The following is a 23,081-nucleotide window of genomic DNA, read 5'->3' on the forward strand; positions in this document are numbered from 1 at the left end:
CCAGTCTGTGCAACAGTAGGGAAAGCGTTGGACTCGGAAGGTGACTCTGTGAATTGAGTCGAGAGTCAGTGGACCTAGCTGTTGCCGGTTACACGTTTCAAGTGATATATACGCTGAATTATAATTGTGATTGATTTGTCTTCTTGTCTTTATGTATCATTGAAAAAAACGATATAGGATTGGAGCAGTCCATCTCAATTTACTACTGGGATAGCCATATTCATATGGTGTTTAAATGTGGATATGCAACTAATACCGTCCTGATGATGGTCTCGTGGATCTTGTAGACCGACGTGGGACCCAAACGTCGACGACAGAACACCGTTTTGTTTATATGAATGTATTGTTTACACAGAACATTATTTATGTGCAATGTTTTGTTTGATTTCTGACTATATGGTGTTTAGGGGCCTGATTCACAGAACTAACTTAAGACAAAATCCTAAACTTACTACCATTTTGGTATTCACAGAAGGCACTTACTCATTTCGGTATTCACAGAAATTAGGAGTCCTAACTTTAGGACACTTAAATGCCTTCTGTGAATACCAAAAGTCTTGAAGTTAGGATTTTTCTCAATTTAGTAGTAGTAAAGTTAGGACTCCTAACTTTAGGACTCCTAAATGCCTTCTGTGAATGCCGAAAGTATTAAAATAAGGATTTTTCTCAACTTAGTAGTAGTAAAGTTAGGACTCCTAACTTTTGGACTCCTAAATGCCTTCTGTGAATACCGAAAGTCTTACAATTAAGGTTTTTCTCAGTTTAGTAGTAGTAAAGTTAGGACTCCTTACTTTAGAACTGCTAAATGCCTGCTGTGAATACCGAAAGTCTTAAAATTAGGATTTTTCTCAATTTAGTAGTAGTAAAGTTAGGACTTCTAACTTTCGGACTCCTGAATGTCTTCTGTGAATACCGAAAGTCTTAAAATTAGGATTTTTCTCAACTTTACTACTACTAAACTGAGAAAATTCCTAATTTTAAGACTTTCGGTATTCACGGAAGGCATTTAGGATTCCTAAAGTTAGGAGTCCTAACTTTACTACTACTAAATTGAGAAAAATCTTAATTTTAAGACTTTCGGTATTCACAGAAGGCATTTAGGAGTCCTAAAGTTAGCAGTCTTAACTTTACTACTCCTAAACTGAGAAAAATCCTAACTTTAGGAATTCGGTATTCACAGATGGCATTTAGGAGTCCTAAAGTTAGGACTCCTAACTTCTGTGAATACCGAAATGAGTAGGTGTCTTCTGTGAATACCAAAATGAGTAAGTGCCTTCTGTGAATACGAAAATCGTAGAAAGTTTAGGATTTTGTCTTAAGTTAGTTCTGTGAATCGGGCCCTAGGTTTCCATATTACTATAAGCAAGAGGTGTTCAAGATACTACTATGAAAGGATTGTAAAATATCAGTAGTATGTATGTTGCTTTTCATAATAAACAAAACAAAATAAGAACAATTGAAAACAAATAACAATAGTTACAAACTCTGGAGCCTCCCTGCATGAGTATATTATTGATCACGGATTTGACAATATTCTGATTTATAACTGAATTTTTAATGTTTCCCCTATGGATATATATATTGTGTGATTACACATACCCAGCCCCTAGGGGATTATCGGGTTGCACTATTTTGTTATGGACCCAGAAGGTGGCAAAACTTACTATTACCACTCCAGTCTGTGCAACAGTAGGGAATGCATTAGACTATGCAGGAGGGGTAAACTTTACTATTCCCACTCCTGTCTGTGCAACAGTAGGGAAATAATTGGACTTAGGAAGGGTAAAATGTACTATTCCCACTCCAGTCTGTGCGACAGTAGGGAAAGCACATGACTCAGAAGGGGGTCATATTTTCTATTACCACCAGTCGGTGCAACAGTAGGGAAAGCTTTGGATTCAGGAGGGACAAAATTGACTATTCCTACTCCAGTCTGTGCAACAGTAGGGAAAGTACTTCACTTCAAAACATGCCATATTTTAATACAAGTATTAATTTAATAAAATTATAGAACTATTAAAAGAAATTAAATATATACATTAAAAAACAATTAAACAATCTAAATAATTCTATATTTTTAAAATAATTAACATAAAAAGTTGTTTATTAATTGTTTAATTAAATTCCCACACTATACTTCCTCATACCTAGCAGCCCCCATTTGTTTATCTAAAATAAAAAATGAATGCAATTAACATACTAAGTAATGAACAAAATACTAATAAATGTGTAATGATTTGTCAATCATTACTTAAATAACTTCCCACCCTGCCCCTCTAAAACTCCAACAACCCACTCCTAAAATATAACTTAACAAATGTATTAAGTGCACAATTTACATAATTAAATATCAATAGAAAAAGTAATAATTCATTATTAATAGAATTTTATATAATTCATTTTTCACCTTATACTCTTACAAACACAGCAACCTGCACCTACAATCTAAATACAGCTATAGTAATTACACAATTAAAATTAACAATTATTAATTATTAATGAATACATAAATAAGAATTAATAATGTATTATATAATTAACTTCCCACCCTATTCCCCTATAAACACAACAACCCACACCTAAACCATAACTTAAAAATATAATAACTGCACAATGTACATAATGAATCATCATTAAATAATTAATAAAAAATCAATAATTGATTTTAAATAAATGATTACTTAATTAACTTCCCACCCTATACTCCTACAAACTCCTCGCAACTAAAATATAGCAAAAAAAGTATAATACTTGCACAATTTAAATACTTAATTAACAATTAATTAATGATGAATCAGTAATTAATAACGTATTATTAAATTAACATCCCACCATGTATCCCTACAACCACAACAAAATCTGCACGTAAAACATAGCTTGAAAAGATATGAATTGGACAATTTACATAATTAATTATCTAATAAATAAATAATACTAATTTTAAATAATTCCTAATTAATTATGCTTAATTAACTTCCCACCCTGTACCCCTGCAAACCTCACAACCAGTTCCAACACAATAAATTACTATTTTACAATTAAAAGTAAAAATATAAATAAGTTAAAATTACAAACTATGGGGGTCATCACGATGGCGGTGAATCTGCCACCGACAGGTTGTCGGTGGCGGGGTCACCGCCAATGTGATGACAGTTCTCTCCCGCCATATTATAATGGCGGGCGGCACTGTGGTGGTTGGAATATCCGACTGCCATGCATCCAACGGGCTCAAGGAGCCCGCCGGAGCGGCGGAGGCTATCCCAGCCCCAAAATGGTGGTGGTGCCTACCAGGCACCGCCTTAGGGATTAGGATGTGCCTCCCCGCCAGCCTTTTCATGGCAGTTCACTCGCCATGAAAAGGCTGGTGGGGATGGATATTGGGGGCCCGTAACAGGCCCCCCTTCCCCCTTGCACCCAAGTTTTGGGCAATGGGGGGCATCCATGGTGCCCCCTACATTTCCCTGCACCATGGTGGAGGTTGCATCCTTATACCCCCTGTGTGACTGCCACCTTGTAGGCGGGTGGTCCCACTCCCCGAGACGATGGCGGCGGACTGAAGTCCGCCCGCCATTGCAATCACCCTCTAAATTTAAAAACATTAACAACAATTATTCAAACAATACAAAAAATATAATTTAAATATTATTTAAAACACAAAGAAATTTAAAAAAGAATATTCCTTACCTTACAATATATTTATTTTTGTCAAAAATATTTCTGCACATGATATTTCTGTATCATGATTTTAAAAACTCAATATCTGTGTCTCTTGATATTTTGAATTTGATATTTGGTCCAAATACTGCAGAATTAATGCTGAAATTTACAGCTCAAAAAAGTACAAGGAAAACTAGTTGAGCACGAACTACTGATGACTAGGGTATTTACAGAGAAACACAAGGTGGATTGTCCAGCAGTGTTGAATGGTATGTAGAGATCAAGGTGTGTAAAGATAAATTAGACCTAAATGTGGTTTATGGAATTAATGAATGTTGGCAAGGGAAAGTCCACTGCATGGTAGCAGGCATGGACCCCTGCCATGAGTGCCCAACTGTCCTGTTGTCTGGATCTCTAATGCTCATTTTTGGTGTCATGGGAAAATATGAATCATGCATGTGTACCAATGACATAGGCCTGTCTCACGGAGTGTGGTCATGTTGGACCGGGAGGGGGCGCCCAAAGTGCTACCTTCATATTAGTGGAAGACTACTACCTTCACCAGGAGTTCAGCAGCACGCGCGTGGAGGTGGCAACATCCCGTATAGTGATCCATAGGAGTGAATAGGTCGTTTTTGCCCTGTGTCACTGGAGTGAGGCCTACAGACTCACTCAACTTAAAAAGTTCCACTGCTGTGTGCTTGACTCACCCTTTGTCTACATTAGGTGGAGGTAGAGTGCTGTGCAGCACAGGAGTAGTGAGTCTGCGCTGGATGTGTGTGTGCCTGGGAAGGGTACAGTATAGGGTTAGAGCAGTACTGTGCAGTGTATGTGTGGTTAGAGCATATACTGGGTGTATGTATGCCTGCGAGGAATACATTTCAAGAGAAATATAGTGCTGTACAGTGCATGTGCAAGGAAAGCATGTGCTGGATGTATGTCTGTGCATGAGAAGTGCAATATATGAAGGGAGAAGTGTTGTGCAGCATGCACATGGTGAGTATGTGTGCTGGTAGTGTGCGTGTTTGAAAATAGCACATCCTGGTACATTACAGAAAAGCTACAGTACGTGAGCAGGGCACACCGACTAAATGTGTGTGCTGAATTTATGTGTCTGCACTGGTACAATACATGGAGGTATCGGTACTGGGTAGTATGTGTGCTGTGAAAGTACACCCAGGGCAAGTGTACTCGCAATGGTACCTTACATGGAGGACCCTGGGTTCCATTATGGGAAGCTCAGGCCTGGAGTCGAGGAATCCCCCTAGACAGATTAGTGTTTTGTTGCATTCCTGTGCATTCCTGCAAGCTGGTTGGGACACACACTGATGGAAGGGATGAACACTTCAGAAAGGTGCTCATTGATTTAGTGTGAAATCCCAAGAGAGGGGCTGGACACATATCAGGAAAGAGAAGAGGCTGATAAGGGAATCATTGACAGTAGGGGTGGGAGCCCAGGATTAACCTTTTGATGCAGATATTACTGTGGGTGATATCCAGGTGTGAACTCTGGTCCCTCCCATGATCTCTGTTGTGGGTCTATCAACGTCATAGTCTTTACTGCTGTGACTCACAGCCTTTCAAGAGGGAAGAAGAGAAGGAACAATGTATACTTCAAAAGAAGTGGAACCCCAATATACAATCTTAGACTCTTAATAACATTTGGTGTCTGGGAAAGGGCTTTAAGAAGGGGAGGTTGAGACCCCAAAATGTGTCAGCTCCCAAGCAGCCAGATGGGCTATGTGAGAAGAGGAAGCTCTGCAAGTCTTACACCTGTGACCAGGACTGGAGACCAAGGCCTGCTACTCTCCCTGCTGCGTTAGGGGACATCACACAGGGAACCCAAGACCACCTGCCCTGGAGTCTGTAGCACCAATCCCTGCCTGCTTTCCAAGACCAGTGGACCATGTGAGGAAGAGGAGAGATTTGGAGGCAGCGAGGTCCAGTGGGGAGCCCTACCATGAGGACTCCCTATGTGAGGTGTGAGGATTCAGCTATGCACTGATGGGTTGTAGCCCATATTCAGGATTGTTTTTAACAACTCTCATATGTCACTAGGCAGCTGGTGTAAACTGAGCTGTGCATCGAGCACTGTGCAGGAGCAGCAAGCCTTACTGCTTTTTTATGGTGATCCCGTATGCCAGAGGGGGCCACAATTGTTTTCAAAACTTTCTTTATTTGTGTTTAAGTAGGCACAAAAGGTATATCGCATCCCTGAGCTGTGGTTAACAAACAAACAATACTTATAGATTCACATGCAAAGAGCAGTATGCGAGAGTTAACAGCTGCTGTCACCATTTTCAGCAATACAATTGTTCGTAGAACTGCTTGCAGATTCAGTCATGTCTGCACATGTACACTGCTCCAGCGTCAATGAACAGCATTCTCTCCCCATCTGCTCAATAAAGAGTAAGGTGACTGAACATAAACCCCCAACAGGAACTATTTAAATCCTATCCAGTTGTGCTCACTATGGCCTAGATGTAGGTAAATCTCATTTACCGATTCATGAATACCGAATTTTACCGATTCGGTATTCATGAATCGGTAAATGAGATGTAGGTAAATATTCAGTAATTTTTACCGATTCGGTAGGAATCGGTATTTACCGATTCTGTAATTACAGAATCGGTATTTGTCATTGATTCCTATGGGCCTTGAAGATCATAGGATTCAATGGCAGATACCGATTCGGTAATTACCGAATCGGTAAAAATACAGATTTTACAAGGGGGACAGGGTGTCACTTTGACACCCTGTTGCACCCCTGTTTCGGGCTTGTGTGCCATGTGACACACAGACATGCCCTAAAGGCATGTCTGTGTGTCACATGGCATAGGTGTACATGCACAGATGTGCATGTACACTGGAATTCTGTATTTTACCACCCAATAGGATTGGGTGGTAAATACCGACTCCTAAAGGGCCTGTGGCACTCTTTGAAGTGCCACCTACATATTGATTTGCAGAATCGGTATATTTACCGATTCGGTATTTTACCGACTCTGTAAATTTACCGGATCGGTAAATATACCGATTCTGTAAATAAATTGTCCCCTACATTTCAAAACCCAAATACCAGTCGGTAACGGCCGAAATCGGCCGTTACCGACCGGTAAAGGCCTTCCTACATCTGGCCCTATGTCTGTATTCAAGATCCCTGAGGATGTTCCTATCATCAGTAGGAAGAGAACCAGCGGGGTCAGAGGGAACATCAAGTAGAGGGACAGAGTGTATATAATACAGGGACTCCATGGTATGGCGGTCCTCACATCCATGCTCTCGACGGCTAAGCACCTGCTTGCCCCATGACTTATATGAACTATCAGTGATTAATACAAGTGTTAACTTCCAATATATTCCCTCGTTAGTGGCTACTACGGGTCATGATCTGAGAAGCTGGTGGCCACTTCTAGCCATAGATCCACATTGGACCTTCAGTGCACCGCTCTATACTCCTCGGCACTTAATGCCACATCCTCAGCCATGGCGCACTTCTCCACCTCAACCCACCATCAATTGTGGGGAGGGCCTTGTGGGGACTTTTAGTGGCGGGCAATGCCTCTGCCGGCTATTCCCAATGTGAGTTTCAAAAATCTGCTCTCCATCTCGCATAGGGATGCCTCTGCCTGTCGCCTCCATTCTCAGGAGACAAGCAAATAGTTCCAACGCAAGTGCGAGGAGCATGGAGGAGAGGGGCACCCACTTGCTACAGCCCCCTCCCAGGGCCAGCCTATTCATGACCTCCCACAGGTAATCCCACCAAAGGGTGTTGAAAGCCTTCTATGGAGAGGAACAGGGTCTTGGGGAGTCGCCCCTATCCATTTCATCAAGCACACGGTAGAGATGTTGGATGTTTTGGGACGTGTTGCACTTGGGGATAAAACTGTTGTGTTCTTCTTGCACCAGTGCAGAGAGATGGGGTAGCAGTCGATTTGCTAGAACTTTGCTTGAAATCTTATAATCTAATTTTGGCTTAGAGAGTGAGGAGTATGCCGGTGCATTAGTGGCATCAACCAGCGGCTTAGGAATGGTGACAATCAAGGACTCCCTGGTCATGCCCGGCAAGCATCCACACTCCAAACTGTTGACATATATGATAGCCAGCCTGTGGACCGGTTGTGCAGCTTACGTCTGATAAAATTCAACAGAAAGGCCATCCTTTCCCGTGTCTTACCATGTGCCAGGGCTTTGATTTCCAGCACTGAGACAGAGGTGCACAAGCCCTCACGTTCTCCCTCTGACAGGTGCCACAACTGCACCCTATCGAAGAAAGCACCCAGAATTCTGGTATCTACAATACAACACAGGTCCTAGTAATGTCTCATGCAAACATCATGTATGCCTGTTTGGGAGTAAATAATTTCACCCGCTGGACCACCAATTTGGGTGGTGGGCGTTCCCCTGCCCACCGGGCGGGTTAGCCATGCCCAGCTGCAGTGAGTTCCTATCGTTGTAAGGAACTGAGTTTCTTTATAGCAACGGCATTCTTCTCCCTCTCCTCACACAGAGACTGCACGGTCTCAGTGTGGTCCAAGACTGTGGTTTCTGGAGAAGGGCGGGGTGGGGGAACGGCTGCTTTCTAGAGTGGCTCCCACAATCCATCGGTCTTATCTCCTAATATCCGACATGCCATCCGCCCAATAGAACAGTCAACTCTAAAAATGTACTGTTGTGCTACCAAGGACGTATGTGATGCCTGCTTTGAGGTTCCTGTGAGCTCCTAATACTGGGCCAACACCTGTGGGGCAGAGTCATGCCAGGGCCTCATGTGCAGACCTGGGGACTGCTTCTGATTGCGAGAGTGGGCGCTGCTGATCAATGCATAAGCTCACCCTGCCACTAAAGACACAAGCAGTGAGGTATGGTGGTTCCCCCTCCTAGCATATCATGACACTGCCTGAAACACACCGTGCCCGTGGGAAGAGAGACTGTGGTGGATTGCTGAGTATCCTGGGCCCCATGTGAATGCTGCCGATTTATTCGACTCCCTGCTGCCGTCCCTGAGTGCAGATTACGGAGCGAAGACATTCTCTCTAAGGGAGCGACTCTCCTTCCATCCGCTCCCCCACCCCGGATTGGCGATCTCCACTGTGGCTGCCAGGAGCTTTCCTATCAAGGTTGTCTGGGTTTCTGGGTGCTTGCAGAGACTGGCTGCCTGTCCTGCCCCAGGTGCTGAGGACTGGTGCTGTGCACACTGTGATACTTTGGTCTATATTGGTGCTCCCTGGCCCTCGCTGACCCTGGGCTGTGAATCTTGAGAAACACCTGTCACAACATTGCTATTGGGCCTCATGAAATACCTCCCTTGCTGGAGATAGTGCCCCTTCATCGTACTTATTGCGGAGACCTGCCAGAATTGGAAGGGTGTCGGAGAGACACAGGACATGATCAGCAGACCTCTGTTTGGTACCTGGGCAGCGGGCAGGAGTGCCAATTTCCTTGTTTGCTTGAGACGGTCTTGACAGCGCTGGACTTGGGCTCTTGTGAACCATTTGCCTGTCCTGGTGGATTGGAGGTTGAGAAAATTACCCCTAGTAGCTAATTGCCACCATATGACAGGAAACACTGTTGGGTCTGGTTAACCGCTGCTGGTCTAGTGAACTTTGAGGTGACCAGAAGGAGATATCCAACAGGCGCAGGGCAATCCCTGACTTGCCCCTGGCAGGCAGTGGTGAGTACCAGAACAAATTCCTCTCTGGTCTTTACCAACACAGTGTTGTGTAGCTGGTCGCGGACTTCACATTCTGGACTACCATGACCGGTGGCAAAGTGCCCACTCCAACTACCAGACAAAGCTGGAAAAGTACACAGTGCCCAAGGACTCAGCGTCTGCGGCCAGGGCCCCTGAGACAAGGACCCATACAGACTCATCACCCCCTGAAGGAGAACCGCTTATGCTCCATGACATCATGGCAGCGATCAAGGGATCGTGCCTCCTTGGAATACAAAATCAACTCCATCAAAACAGAAGTTACGCTAGTCAGAGCAGAGCCACGCAACATGAGGGCTAGAATGACTGAGGTGGAGAACTGACCTGCCGTACTTCAGTCGGACAATAAAACATTGAAAACCCAAGTCAAGGCCCTATGTAGTAGTAGTCGTAGATATTTATTGAGCGCATATTTCACCCTTAGGTATCATAGTGCTTTGCCAAACACAGGAAACTAGAAAGGGTAAAAACGAAATTAATATAGCCATGTTTTTTGATTTTTCCAAAATGTGTTATGGTCAGTTTCCTGGCGAAGTCGTAGCAGCAATGAGTCCCATAGCTCCGGTGCAGTTTTGGAAAAAGACATATCCCCATTTTTTACAGTACGATCCTTGGGGATCGTTAAAAGATGTTTGTTAGATGAGCGGAGGGAGCGCCCTGATTGATATTTAACCAGTTTCTTTGCTAGATATACCGGTCGTTGTTCAAGGTCTTGTGAATCAAACAACATAGTTTAAAGGAGACCCTCTTTTTTATTGGTAGCCAGTGGAGGGTCTTCAGGCTAGGAGCTGATGCAGATCGGGAAGACAGATTCAGGACCAGTCTAGCCGCAGTATTTTGCAGCACTTGTAGTTTCAACAGGAGTCTTTCATTTATGGATGCAAACAGTGCGTTGCCATAATCCAATCGGTTGATGATTAGACTCTGCGCAAGGGGCATCCGAGAGCAGAGGGGAATCTATTTAAAGATTTTCCTAAGGGAGCACAATAATCCGTAGCTGGTATGGACCACGGAGTTGATGTGGTCCGTCATGGAGAGTTTATTGTCCATGATAACTCCCAGATTATGAACTGTTGTTTTGGGCGGAGGGCATGGTCCCAGTGAGGAAGGCCACCAATCCGTGGTCCATGTGTGTTGTGCGTCTCCAAGGAGCATAATTTCAGTTTTGCTCACGTTAAGGAGAAGGTGTTTAGTTGACATCCATTTGTTTACTGATGACATGCACTGTTCAAATCTGCATTGTGTGTCAGTAAGATCTGGATGGAGAGTGATCAACAATTGCTTGTCGTCGGCGTAGGAGACTGTATCAAAGCCATAGTCTCTGATAATTTTGGCCAGAGGTGACACATAAAGGTTGAAAAGTGTGTGACTTAAAATAGATCCCTGGGGAACTCCTTTATCAATAAATTGACTTTTGGAGAAGAAATCCCCTATTTGAACTTTTGTGGACCGTTCCGTCAAGCAGCTTTTAAGCAATTTCAGAGCCAGGCACTCAACACCAAGCTCTCATAGACGCTCCAGGAGGATGCCATGGGAGATGGTGTCAAAGACCGCCGTCAGGTCGAGCAAATTGAGGATGGCCGACTGTCTAGCATCAAGGGAAAGCCTGATGTTATCAATGATTTCAACCAGAGCTGTCTCAGTACTATGGTAAGACCGGAAGCCTCATTGGGATGAGTCCAGTAGGTTGTTGCTTTCCAGATATGTTGATAATTGATGGTTTACTGCCGCTTCCATTACTTTGCCAAGCAGGGGTAGGAGAGAGATAGGTCTGTAATTAGCGAGTTGTTTGGGGTCAGATGTTGTTTTTTATAGAATCGGCCTGATAATAGCATTCTATGTACTGTGACCCGGGCCTTGGGGGATCGGGTGGAAGATTTTGGGGGCCGCTCCCGGCGTAATAACATTCATAATATTGGAATCCTGGAACGATGAGAGGCACTGGCTGTGGATCCTTTTGCAGAGACTCTCATATTTAAAATGCTGCAACCCAGAGGCCTCTCAAATTATTTTCAGTTTAATGTGCCCATCAGGTTTCAGGCACCCCACCCAAAACAGGTGCACCACCTTGTCCCATTATAGCACACATTTTTAATTACCGGGATCTAGATGACATTTTGTAGACTCTACGTAGTGCTCGCCACTTACCTAGGAAAAGGCCACTGTCACCTTTTTTCCAGACTGCACCCTGAAGGTCCAGAAATTGAGATGCAGCTTTCGGGAAGTTAAGAAGGCTTTGAGACACTGCGAGGTGAAATAATCAATGATCTTCTCGGCCCGACTTAGAATAGTGGCAGATAAGAATACTGGATACTTTATTATCCCTGCCAAAGCAAGGGACTGACTGGTTAGCTGGGGAACGGTGTGGGACTTTGCATTGAGGCATAGATCAGGGCAGAGGCTGCACAATAATGACTCTACGTAGTGACAAGACAAACTTGGACCACTGCAGCAGCATCCCAATGCTCTGCATGGACAAGACTCTTAGGGGCATATTTACAAGCCCCTATCGCCAGCACTACGTCACTTTGTATGACATTGTGGTGGCGATAGGCGTTTCCCTTATTTACAAGGCAGCGTTAAGCCACTTAATGTGGCTTAACGCTGCCTTGTAAATAAGGCATCCTTTCATGCTATACTTAGTGTGATAGGGGTGGGCAATAGGTGTTTTGGTGGGTGTTCCACCGCAAAACCCATTGATTTTGACGCTGCCCCATATTTACTAGGGTGGCTTAAATATGGAGCAGTGCCAAAATTAAGATCAGGAAAAACCTGGTCTTTTCCTGGCGCAATGTGGAGAAATGTTTAATTTTTCATTTTTATTGCTATTTCCATGTGTGTTGCGTTGTGCAGCACACCTAGAAACAGCAAAAGGCCATAGGAACGCGAAACGCGTCGGCACACTGAAATTACTAAATCCAAACAGTTTGACATAGCAGAAAAGGAAGTTTATACCAACTTTATGCCTGTTATCTGATTTTGTTTTAGGATTAGTCTATGGACTTTTTTAAATACAGTGTATTGTCGTATATGTTTTATGTCACTTCTTTTTCTTAATCTTTCTCCCTTGTTTCTAATTGTTGATTTTTAAGTATGTTTGATTGGTAATGTATTTTATGGGATTGTGTAAAAATTTTCAAGTCATCTTTTTGTCGAAATCTGTTGGGCGATTTGACTTATTTATAACTATGTATCAGATTAGGCAAATGTCATAAAACGGTTTTAATTCATGATTTATATGTGTATGACATATTTCCCCCAAAATTATATTTTAATAAAGGATATATATATTATTTCACCATTTGAGTATTTGTGGCCCTGCTAATATAGATCTGTTGGGTTGCAAAATGTGTGGAGTATAAATGTTTGAGGTTTCAAAAAAGAGAATATAGGATTAAATCAACAAAGGGAACATTCATTCTTTAGCAGGAAGGTGTCCCTTTCTGCACATGAACAATCACAAAAAAAGAATGGTTTGCAACTTCTATGTGTGCTGCATTAAGCAGCACACATAGAAGCTACAAAACACTATTGCAGATTGTTTATGTGCAGGGAGGGACACTATGGTGCTAGGCTGTCTGCGTTGGTGCTAGGTGGCTAAATTAGTGCCAGTGCAGAGGGAAATGCAGAACTGCACTGTTTCCTTGTAAATACGGTGTAGCCTTGTGTTTCAGAAGTGACGGAGTGCAGCATTAAGACAAGGAGGTTAACATCGCGCTCCACCACTTCCATGTAAATATGCCCCTTAATCTACGGGGATCTGTATTTACACCACCTGTAGACATAGGAGAAGACCCTCTGATTGGCTTGTAGATCTTTGTATCTTTTGTCCCAGCTTCCTGCTGATGACCGCCCACGGGCCCATCACCTGGCTGCATCTGCTAAGAGTGCAGAGAACATATTGTAAGATGAGACATTCTTTTGGTAACATACTATATGGGGAACAGGGTGGCTGTTGGTTTGGTGTTGTATACAGTCACTCACAGTTAGTGTAATGTTATGGGGCGGCAGGTGCTCTGCAAAGCTGGGGGTACTGGAAAGTTCTAGGTCTGCTATGAAGGATAGCAGGGAGGGGGCTCATATTTGGATTTGTACTGTTGTTTTTGCAGTAATTGTGTTATGTCATTTAATTTCTGACTCACTGCTGCTGTGACATGATTTGTTTTCCCTGGAGAAACCCCCCCTGCATTCACCCCCGCTGCTGGGCAGTTCTGCCCTGTACTTCTGACCCGTACACTGATATGAATAACCCTATAGCGACAGCAACCACCAGATTGCTCTCCTGTAAGGTAAACAGCCTAGGGGATAGAATTAAGCATGGACTTGTTCTAAAATACATTTAGAGACATTCCCCAGATGTCATCCTCCTTCAGGAGACACATCTCAAGGGGAAACATATTACGCCTTGGGCTACAAATTGGTTGCCCACATGGACTAAACAACTGGGTCTGGAGAGATGGGCATCCTAACACACAACACATTACCACTAACAATTCAACACAAATGGCCCGATACTCAGGACAGGTACGTGGCACTTTCTGGGCTATGGGGACATGAACCGATTAACATATTCTCAGTGCATGCCCCTCCACGCCTACTTGAAGCTCTATTCTCTGATTTCCCTGCTTTGCTTCTCCACCTTCTGGAAGGTATTTTGCTTATAGGTGGTGACTTCAATATTGCCTTTAACATTGAAACAGACTGCTTACCGCCTAGACTGATGACAGCTCCTGTCACCCTTCAGCTGACTTCTTGACGATTGTTGTCTTTGTTGACATTTGGTTCGCCCACAACCAGATGACACAGCAATACAGAGATCACTCAGAGGCAGTCGATAGTCTTTCCTTTATTGATTATATCATTACATTGGCATGATACGCCCCCCATTTTCACGATGTCAGACACCTGGCTAGAGGCATCTCAGACTGTTAACTGCTCTGGGAAACTATGTCCTTACCCCTACACACACCCGTCGTGCAATAACACTTATTCCTTGGTAAGTCAAAGTGCCACACATATAGGAGGGATTCTGAGAGGCCACGCAGCATTACTTTGTCAATAATGAGCACACTGTGGTCTCCGCACAACCCCTCGGGGAAGCCTACAAGAATGTCATAAAGGGACAGGTCCTTTCGCTCGTCACTGGATACAAAAAAGATAAAAGGGCACAGATGGAAATACTAGAATGCAACATTTAGACAATTTATACAAATTAGAATCCAAACTAGTTACTCAACCAAAGCAAGACAACTGTCACATGCTGAGTCTAAAATTAAAGGAATATAGGCACATGGCATCCAATGCAGCTAGGATTAGAATACGGGCTTCTCAGCATCAGTTTATGAGGTCGGTGATAGAGAATGACTAGATAAGTGTGAGAGAGTGAATCGCTGAGTGCTGGAATTACAAACACGTACTGGGGAGCGAGTGAGAGAGAAACAGGAGGTGGCTAAGACTTTCTCCACATATTACACTCACCTGTACTCACCTTGCTTCACCGCTGCAGTGGATGCATCTCACAAACTGTTAGCCGATATACGGTTCCCATGTCTGTCAGAGGCAGATAAGGCACTCTTGGAAGAGGTGATAACTGCAGCAGAAATAATGAGGGCAAACAGAAAGTTAAATTATGGCAAAGTGTTAGGACCTAATGGGATCTCCATTGAACTCCACAAATTAATAGCCACCAAACTTGCCCCTTGCCTGTTTTGTATGTTCCTGTAAAGTCAAGACCTAGGCTTCCTCACCTAAAGATTAGTGACCGGCCAACTTTGCAGAAAATCATAAAGAGGGAAAGCCGCCTGAGGGCTGAGCCTCCTGTAGGCCAATTTCTTTGTTCAATACCGAGGTTAAAATCTTAGCTAAATTACAGGCCTCTTGTTTAATAAATGCCATTACTACCCTTATCCATCCCTATCAATCCTGGCTTTATGCCGGGGCGAAACACTACTCATAACCACCTCTGCCTCCAAGGTTTCCTAGGTTGCATCGTAGACATCTAGGAGAGCACCCTGGTCCTCTCACTAGAAGACAAAATGGCCTTTGACACGATTGAATGGCCTTACATGTCCAAAGTGCTCCACAGGATGGGCTTTGGCCCTCGGTATGTGGGCTGACTCTGGCTCCTCTTCACGGATCCATTAGCCCAAGTGACAGTCAATGAAAGTGTGTCTTCTTCCTTTTGACTTCAACGAGGCACCCAACAGGGTCTTCCACTGTTGCTTTTAATATATGAGTTTATTTTGGAGATTCTGGCAGCCTGAGTTAGGCAAGACCCCCTCGTAGAGGGTCTGTAGTGGGCAGGTGACTGGGAAGATAAGATCTCCCTTTATGCGGATGACATCCTTCTTTATGTCACCAATCCAACCTATACACTTGATAGGATTATACATACCCTCACCTTGTTTGGTAATTACTCAGGATACACCATCAACTGGAGAAAGTCATTAATATACATACTTCATGGTAAGACACATCGCCTACTCCATGATTTTGAGGTCAGGGTAGTCTGTGACAAATTCCCCTACCTCTACATTTATGTGACTGCTGAACCCAATCTGTTGTATGTCAACAACCTTATACCTCCATATACATGCCTAAAGCACAATGTCCAACATTGGAGGGTGCTGCCCCTGTCACTATCTGGCAGTGTGGCTCTTTTCAAAATGATGGCATTACCCTGCTTTCTTTATATATTGTGCAACACCCCTTATCCAGTCCCAGCCCCCTACTTCAAAGAGATTGAAGGCAAAGTCTGCACATTGCTTTGGAATGGTGCCCCTACATGGATTGCCATCCATAGGGGCATCACTCTTCTGGATATCCCAAAATATTACTGGGCTGCACAATTGACAGCAGCCTTAACTGGATGCATTTCCAATCACCGAACAGGCATACCTTATGGACATATCAGTAATGCATCCAGGGCTCTATCTTAGGGTCATGTATGGGGGATGATTTCATATGACATTTAAGGGGCCCTCGGCAGTGATGCTGAACATTTGGCACACAACTCTCTGAACACTCGGATGGAGAGACAAAAAACGCAGGCTACCCCACTTTGGGATTCTGCCAGTTTGGTACTTTGGGAACACACCCTGCCTTTGATAAATGGGATCTCATTGGTTTACCATAGGTGGGTGACTTTTGGCTACATGGGGATGTTGCCCCTTTTACAGTGGTGCAAAAAGAACAAGAACTGATACCCACTGAAACGTCATCGCTACATACAGATATGACACACAGTACAGAGGGCTCTGCCACTGGGCACAATACTCCCTATGGACTCCCAACTAAAAGACAGGCTATTTGATACCTATATGCCCCTTAACACAATCTTGCTCACTTACCAGAAAAAAGTCAATAATATGCCTGATCCTCTGCTGCATCTGAGGGCACAATGAGAAAAGATCTAGAGACTCTTGAAGATGGCGAATGGCTGGAGGCCTTAACCTACCCCAGAGAGGTAGCCATCTCATACAGATTTTGCTTAATACAACTTCAAATTGTACACAGGTCCTACTATTCTTAGCTATAAATAGTCAAAATGGGCAGGGCCAAGGATGCGCAATGTCATAGACAATGTGGACAAGTAGGCACATTTTTTCATATCGTATGGAACTGCCCTGCAATGCATACCTATTGGATAGCTGTGATTGACTGTAAGTACTGTGTTTGTGGCTGTGCCCTGGAGCCTACTGCCAAATGGTGCCTTCTTAATATTTGGGACACGTCGGACTTAACCTGTAGGGAAGGAATCTGGCTTACACTTGGACTGATGGTGGGTGGCAAAATGCAACATTGCACATTTATGGGGGGGGGGGATGGAGCAGCTATCAAATTCCAGAGACTGGAAAACGGATATGGATTGGTGCATGATAGGAGAAAATGTGGAGTCTAAAGGGAGGGGATGCCCTAAAAAAACAAGTGAAAGTATGGGGAATGTGGAACAAATACAGGGGAAACCTATGTACACCTGTAATGGCGACGCACACTGATTTTCTAACTGGTGAAAAACCCATTTCAACTGTAGGTGCCGGGTAGGTGGGGGAGGGTCATTATAAGATGGTGGGATAGATCACTGTACCTACTCACTCATGTCATTATACAGCAGTGTTTTATTTCTTTTGTTTTTCATAGACTTTGTTGTTTTTATGCATACAACAATAAACAGAATTGTATTTAAAAAAACACATTGGTTTCCAAGTGACAGATTTCACCATCTAAAGCAGTTAATTCAGTACAGATCAACTGATCTGCACCCACTGACTGACTGAGGAAATGCCCCCTTACTACAGCCTTAAAGGTGTCCAATGTAACTTTCATATGGGAGGCAGTTTGAGCTTTCGCATCTAAGTATTCCACAATCTGGTCTCTCAGGGCGTCACTAAAGGTGGGTTCACATAAATAATTGGGCAAGAGCCTCCTGGTGGGGATTGACAACATATGCCCTCCCCAGTGAAGCCCAACTAAGAGGAAGTTATGGTCTAACTGTGTGCGGCCTACATACTCAGTGTGCGCAACCCAGTTGATGAGTTCTGCTCAGGCCAACATTTTGTCTAACCACACTTGCAGGTCATACTTTGCCGAAAATAAGGAGAATTCTCAACGTACCTGGTTTAGTTCACATCAGACGTCGTGGAGGGCCCAGTGCCCTACCCACTCTCTGTAACCTTGTGCAACCCTCGTCACTGGCGAGCCAATTAGTGGGGGTGTTGAATGGTAAAGGAGAACTTGCTAAATGCAGTTATAGTTGCCTCCCAGGAGTAGCAAGATGGCAGGGTCTAATGCAAGTATCCGGGAGAGCTCAGAGAAATATTGCAATTGAGCTATATTTGGAGCCTATACACAGTCAATGCAAATGTGAAGGCCACTTAGACAGCCCAATATGAACGTATATCAGCCCCCGCATCAATATGTGTTTCAGTGATTTTCATGTGGTTCCTGACCTGACCCTTATCAACATCCTTTGGGAAAAAGCAGAGTAGTCCATGGCATATGCATACCCCCTCCAGCGTCTTAGCAATCTAGACTATGGGAATGCTCTGTATTTGGGTGCCCCCATCTCAGCAGTCACCAAATTCTAATCAGTGCAAAACAGCGCCGCCAGAATCCTGATGGGAACCACCAATAGACTATCAGCTAGACCTGCTCTTCGTTCCCTCCATTGGCTCCCGGTTCAGGAACGGAATAGATTTAAGGCCTTGCGCTTAGTGCATCTGGCAATGCAGGGACGTGGTCCACCCATTAACTCCACCATGATACGTCCATATAAAGCCCAGAGGAACCTCCGATCAGGTGATCTGTATCTAGCAGAGATCCCCAGGATCAAGAGGTCTAGAAGCGGTGGTAGGCTTTTTTAATATAATGCCTCCAGACTCTGGAACTCCTTGCCTCTACACCTTTGCACAGTCCATACCACCTGGCTTTCTGGAAGCAATACCAGACCTTGCTCTTCCCTTAGCCCCTCTGGTCTCCCCGTGTCAGTCACTAGCGCTGGGATGCTTCTGGGTAGCCATGAGCTCTACAAATGCCTTTCCATTCCATTCCATTCCATAACTCAGAGTCAGCCAGTGGGTCTCATAGAGGAGGGCCACATCCACCCCTCCAGGCTTTAAGAAGGACAGGATCTTGTATCTCTTGTCCAAAGAGCTCATTTCACGTACACTCCGAGTCAGGAAGGAAATTGCTTCACTTTCTTCATCATAATGTTGGTGTCAGGTGTACCCCACCAGGTACCCCCTCCCACCTAACCCCCTTTATCCCCTTTAGGGAGGGCAGACCCAGAGAGGACATCACAAAAACAGAACACCCAAATAACCCAACTCCTTAATCCTAGACCAGAGCAGCAACTGCCCTCGAGTCAAAACTAGAAACAAAAAATAACTGTAGAAGCCAAATCCCCAATACCAGTGTTTCGTGTGAGGATTTTTCATGAGGTTTGACTGCTGCAGCAGCCATTTCGGAGCCCTCTCCGCCTCCATTTACCCCAGAGCAGAATGATTAAGGATCAAACTTGCCGTAGCTAGGCAGTTAAAAGATGAGTTAGATGTACGGGAACATCCAAAGGGAGGCGGTTGATCACCAAGCGCAGGCAAAGTATCTCACAGCAGAAAGGAGGGGGGGGCAGCTCCCTGCTGCTTGGAAGCCTAGGTGCAGTAGTCAGATAAGCATTAAGCCCCCAGTTCAAAGTTCATCCATAAACCTGGGGGTTATAGATGACCTGGATGTCAGATCCTCAGGTAGTGCATCAGAGTTCAAACTCTCAGAGGAAGTTGGAGATTGGTGCGGCCCACAAGAGCTCTACAGCATTGCTCTCAGAGAGGCTGCTGTATTCAATGCCACTGCCCTCTCCTTCTCCATGCCCCCTTGTTGGGCGCACTCCGCCAGCATCTTCTCCCTGTCCTTATGCAGTTGGGGGCTTTGCCTCCCCCCCAAGATCCCCTTATGTCTCTAACCAGTCACATGCAGCAGGTGGTTCATCAAAGAAGATAGAACCGAAACTGGCCCTGTCAAAGTGCTCGGCCGGCCACCGAAGGGGTTGGGGGTGTGGCTGAGCTATTTACCAAGGCCGGTTTCAGCAGATTTTGTTACAGGGACCGATTTTGCAGCAATGCTGCATAAACGTCCCTGTAACAAAAAGAGCCCCCAGGGGCCCAAAACCGGCCCCGCCCTGGTGGCCACCGGGGAAATGCCCAGTGCTCGCTATGGCCAGTCCGGCCCTGTTGGTCAGTCAGCACTCTAGGTAGGTCACCATGTCTGCCCTCTCTGCCCTTTCAGGGAGTTCAATGACACATATATTTTTTCGACAGCTTCACCCCTCAGCGTCTTCGGCCCACCAATCCAGCAGGGCCACACGATGATACAAGTCAGCTACTTAGGCCTGCAGTCCTCAGACAACAGGTCCCACCTCCTCGAGCATGTCCGTTTTGTGCTTCACCCTGTCCACCAGTTTGCAGTGGTCATCGCAGAGTATCCCAAGGGCCACTGATACCTTGTCTATCTTGCTCTCCAAGAATTAATAAGTATTAACCACAATAAGTATTAGGCCCAACTTATCCGTGATGTTGGGGGGCCTCGTCTTTGCGTCCTGGGACTCACCTGGGGACTTTTGGCTGTCCCCCACTAGGGTGTCTTGATGGACTTGAAGTGGCCCCTGACACCTGCCAAGCCAGTGTCAGTGTGTTACGCCTCTGCCAGTCAAATATTGATCAATGCGGGGCCTCCAAGGCAGGGCTCAGATGGAAAGGAAGGAGGGCCAATCTTAAATAGCAGCAACTCTGCAAGTGTCAGCTTGGGATCCGAGATTCCAGCACCCCAGTCAGTTATTCTATACATAATCCAGTTCAGGAAGGTGTGGGGTCCTGGAGAGATGCAGGGTTGTCCTTCCCTTCCTGCAATAGGAGTTGTACATCACCAAAGTTGACCACACGCTGTGCAGAGGATCTCCAACCAGTCTGGCCTTGAGACCCCTTCGTCAGTGGTCTTCCCAGTAGTCCAGGGTAGCTGGGCTGCTAAAAAGTCACAGCCAGGCTTTACCCAGACCACTAATCTCTAGTAGCATATCCCTTATACTCAGCACAGGCAAGTTTTACAGAAATACCTTCCTACGTGCCAAGGCTGCCGCCGTCCCCCTGGGCCGGGCCCAAAGCACCTACAGTGCTGGTTGCAGGCTTCCTCACTAAATCATGGCAGGTCGAAGCGAGAAGAAGGCCAGGCCACCTTGCTCAATCGCTGCTGCCCCCTGGGTCTGGCCATGCTGATGTTACCACACTGGTACTGGAGGTTGACTCAGGCCTGAGCAGTCCGCTGTTCAGAAGGGAGCTGCAATAGGGCTCGTTAGAGGCACCTGGGCCCGCACACTTCCATCTTGTGCACCGTAGCACTGCCGGGATCTGTGCTGGCATTGTCACTCAGATCCTAGCCCACCGTGCCCCTCTGAGCATGCCCCTTAACTCCTGAGAGGTCGTTCTGCCCCTGCAGGTATACAGGGTAGCTCCAGACACCGCTATTGTGGGGGTAGCAGAGGCGGGTGATGGAGCTCCTCTAATTTGAAACCATCTTAGCTTCCGGCAAGCCATGCCTCCCCCCACAGGGGTCCAATGTTAATGGAAATGGTTGACTAGCATGCCAGGACTCATGAACGCCTTAGCATGCATGTGGGTGATTGCTCCAGAATAATCTATGTTGTGACCAGAGATACTGGGGTAACCCCCTATGCCAGGAGGGGCTGACGGTACTATGTTGCCAAAGATTTTGGGCCGTTGCCAGAGACAAGAGTGAGGCTGTGATCAGCCGGTGTAGCCCTCATAAAACAATCTGCCATGACTGACCCCGAAGACCAGGAGGATGCAGAGAAGGATGTCGCACTCTCACTGTGGTCCAGTCAGTATTAAATACCCCCCTCACTGGGGAAAAATTTACTTACATGAGCTGGAAGCTGCTCTGATCACTAGAGACAACCAGCAGTGCTGCTAATAAGAGGAAGCCTATGCCTGGTGGGTGCTGCTGCATGTACCATGAGCAGCCTGACTTCTCCAAACAGGATCAGAACTCAGAGCAGCCACTGCAACACTGAATGCTTCCATGCTGAAGAAGTGGGTAAGACTCAGACTGGACCTGTTGGCACTCCAGTGGATTTGCTGTGCAAGGTGCTGCGGCACCATAGCCACTTTTGACTAATTCCTAAGAGTCAAAGGGGAACTCCTGAGTATGGCTACTAGTACACATTCCCTGGATGTGGCCACTGATAAATGAGGAATAACCCCAACCACATTACGAAGAAGAGGGCAGGACAGGGATTTCTCTGAAACCCCCCTACTTCCAGGGTATTGTGTTATTGCTTACGGAAGTCCTTATCCTTTGCATGTGTACAGTTAGAAATAAAATACTTTGTTTTTTTTTATAAAAGCAAATATTTGACTGGACATTGGTTAATTAACAACACTGTTCATCATCAAATAGCTTTATTTCAATTCAAAGAGCCATAAAAGTACATACTAGCACATTTGATTACAAGCGCAATAGAGATATAAAATGAATAAAATAAGAACATGATAAAAATGCAAGATTCAATAAATACAATAAAAATTCACAAAAATCATAGTCTGGTGAGCCTGCGATAAATCATGTGTAGTATCCCTTGGTCTTGAAGGATCCAACCTCAGGGAATTTCAAAGTTCAGTTAAAATGCATCAGCTATGTATAAAGAAAAATAGTTGAAATTGTGTTATTTATGCATGTTATAAGTTGTGGCAAGATACCCTCCTACTGATTCACTAATGGAAAAAGACGTCTAACCGAGGCCTAAAACATGGCTCTGCCGGGGGACCACTACGGTGTACAAACAGCTAGTAAGTAAGCGGGTTAAGGGTTCTCACAGGGCCCTAACTAAAGTAGAAGGTGCACAAAGCATATAGACAGTGTGCTCCAAGTCAGAATAAATGTTTATGAAGCACTATCCTAAAGAGTACTTGGCCCAACAGCCTTTTTTCTAATGTACCACATTGCACATAGGAAATTGGAATCAGAATATATGAAACTGGACCTGGTATATGGCTTGCAGATTCTTAAAGCCAAGTGGCAATCCTCAAAACTAAAAGAGTCGGCAAAGAGGGACTCTCCAGCATGAGCACTGATTTGCGTAGACAGGGCATAAGAACAAAATGTGTTCTTCATTTTCAGCTCACAGCCAGCCCATAGGGCATAGTTT

This window comes from Lissotriton helveticus, chromosome 5_1 (assembly GCF_964261635.1).
Source record: "Lissotriton helveticus chromosome 5_1, aLisHel1.1, whole genome shotgun sequence".
Lineage (NCBI taxonomy): Eukaryota > Metazoa > Chordata > Amphibia > Caudata > Salamandridae > Lissotriton > Lissotriton helveticus.